At 47.4% G+C, this 2,810-nt stretch overlaps 1 pseudogene; it reads right to left on the bottom strand.

Moving 5' to 3' along the window:
• Positions 1–428: 428 nt before the first annotated feature.
• On the bottom strand, positions 429–1,910 carry LOC149837628 (UDP-glycosyltransferase 708G1 pseudogene; annotated as a pseudogene).
• Positions 1,911–2,810: the final 900 nt, after the last annotated feature.

The following is a 2,810-nucleotide window of genomic DNA, read 5'->3' as shown; positions in this document are numbered from 1 at the left end:
TTCCTTATAAGACTTGACCCCCTACTGAAACGGAACTGTCCCCTAAAAACTTCTCGACAGTCACACAAGTGGGAACAAAACGTTGGAAAAAGGGTTTTGGTTTGTTGTAGAACAGATCAGTTTCAAAACAGACCTATGAGTTCTCAAACCGTGATTAATCAAGAAAACCATTATAGTGATTAATTTGCAAAATCATGAATTGACATTTTAATTATGCAATGAAAATTAGATTGAACAATATGTTAAGCTTGGAGACATATACCCATCGAACAGAGAGAGAGAGAGAGAGAGAGAGAGAGGCGTCTCACATCCTTTGCATTTAATGGCTAAACAAAACAAACCATTTAACCTGGAAATTAACATAGAGGAACATGAAGACAAGCATCGGGATCACATGACGTATCGACTGTAGATGCAAAAGATTACATTCAGTTATCCTTCTCATGGGAGTGATCTTCTTCGTTCCATCTCCTCATGAGTTCCACAAGTTCTGTATGTGACACCCCTCCTGATTCAACTGCTCTCCTTGCCTTCTCTTTGATGCTTTTGGTACTCTCTCTTAGTTGTCTGTCAGCCATCCACCCCTTCACACGCTCACCTATCTCCTCCCCTTTCACCAACTCTTCTCCCCTTCTCCAACTCCTCACCCACACCCCACACCCACTCTTCTCCACAACCGTGGCATTGAGCATTTGGTCCCCGCTCAAGGGCCAAGCGAATATGGGCACCCCATGCCACATTGCCTCCATGATTGAGTTCCACCCACAATGATTTATGAACCCACCAACTGCAGGGTGAGCCAAAACTCCCTCTTGCTCAACCCACTTATTCACAACCATGCCCCTTCCCTTCACCCTCGCAAGAAACTCTGCGGGCAACAATTCCTCCACTCCATGTGCATCCTCTTCCCTATCAACATCCTTTGTCTTGATCACCCACAAAAAATTGCATCCAGACCTCTCTAAACCGATTGCCAACTCCATGTTCTGATCCGGGCTCAACGCATTACGGCTACCAAAGCTAACATAAACCACAGATTGTTCCTGCTGCCCCACCAACCATTTTAGTACATGATCACCGTCAGGCATGGCTTCATGGTGGCTTATTAATGGTCCTATGGGGAATACCCTTGGCAACCCTGCAACCACTGCGCCATCGTTGAGGGCCTGCACCGTCGCATCCTCGATTGTGTACAGTGTGTTGGCTAAGATCCCAGCTGCCTTCAAGAGTGACCTTCCATTGTCTATGAATTGGTTAGTGAAGAGGTTGTTGGGATCTCTGAGAATTGGGTCCAAGCAGTAGCCAGGAAACGAAGCAATGCCGGTTATCTGCAACTCCGCTGCGGTGCTAGCAATGGCTGGGAAGCAGGCTACTAGTGCAAGCATGGTGGCAGAGGAGGTGAAAAAGATGTAGTTGGGGATCGAAAGGGATAAAGCGACGTCGGATGTGCATGATGCCAAGGCAATGTCAGAGATCAGGGTGGAAAACGGGCCGGCGTTTGCAAGGAGAGAGCAGAGCATAGCAGAGGATTGGCGGATTGATTCAGTTTGTAGAGCAAAGGGATTGGATGGCTTGTCTGTGTGGACGGGCAAGGGGTGGAATGGCAGAGGATGGATGCCGGGGTTCGATGAGAGGAAGGCGGCGATTCGATCGAATTCAGCAGCAGTGACTGTGGGGAGGGTGGTGATGAAGGTGACATGGATGCCGTGACTGGAAAGGACAGAGGCAAGGCGAATGAAAGGCGAGAGATGACCCATGCCAGCACTAGGTAGGATAGCAACGCGAGCGCTTTTAGTTTGGGCAGCCATTCGGAGTAGCAGAGACGGTTGCTGTGATGGTGCAGTAACAAAAGACACCAACAAATATGAAAATGAAGCGTGAGATAGTGGCAAAGGTTGAAGGAGAGCCATCTCTAATATAAGAGAGAGAGAGAAGAGGAAGTGGTTGGTTAGTAACGGATGGGGTTGGTCAGGCGTGCCTTTCGTAGCCACCATTCTTAGAACTGGCACAACTTACAAAACTCATTTAATCGGCAAAGCCAAGCAGGTTATATGCCCCCCCGGAACAGGGTATCTCATGCTCGGGGTCCCAAAAAGCACTACCATCTCGTATCCCCATGTTTGTCAGCATTAATTAACATTGGAGTTTGATGCGATTGCAAAGACTTAATTACCCTTTTCTCCATTGGTGCCAAAAAAATAATGATTGTAGAAAAAAAGTGATTGTAAAGACTTAAGTGCCCCGAAGATGATTATTTAAGACTCAGTCTCTGCACTGCAGGATTATCCGATAAAAAAATCTCTCCTGGAGGAGGCCATGAACATCAACCCTCTCACTCTCTCTCTCCTTTCTCTTTCTGCTTCTGTGCATATCCAACAGAAGATCCTACATTGCTCCATCAAACACTGACTGACCTGCACATTGACTGTTGTGGAGCTTGATTCAGAGTTTTTACCCTTACAGGAGAAGGGTTTGGGGGCTCTTCCTAGCGTGGGTAACATCATTCAACTAAATGAGTTGTGGATCCTGATTCAGAGTTTTTACCCTTACAGGAGACGGGTCTGGGGGTTCCTCCCAGTGTGGGTAACATCATTCAACTTGAAGAGTTGTGGAGCCTGATCCAGAGTTTTTACCCTTACAGAAGAGGGGTCTGAGGGCTCCTCCCAGCGTGGATAGCATTATTCAACTTGATGAGTTGTGAAGCCTGATTCAGAGTTTTTGCCCTTACAAGAGGGGGGTTTAGGGGCTCCTCCCTAGCGTGTGTAGCATAGTTTTTGCCCTTACAGGAGGGGGGTTTGGGGGCTCTTCCT

The sequence above is a fragment of the Nuphar pumila genome, chromosome 5 (assembly GCF_984573655.1).
Source record: "Nuphar pumila chromosome 5, dmNupPumi1.hap1.1, whole genome shotgun sequence".
NCBI lineage: Eukaryota > Viridiplantae > Streptophyta > Magnoliopsida > Nymphaeales > Nymphaeaceae > Nuphar > Nuphar pumila.
The sequence above is the reverse complement of the archived record's forward strand: the minus strand, read 5'-3'. Positions and strand labels throughout refer to the sequence as shown.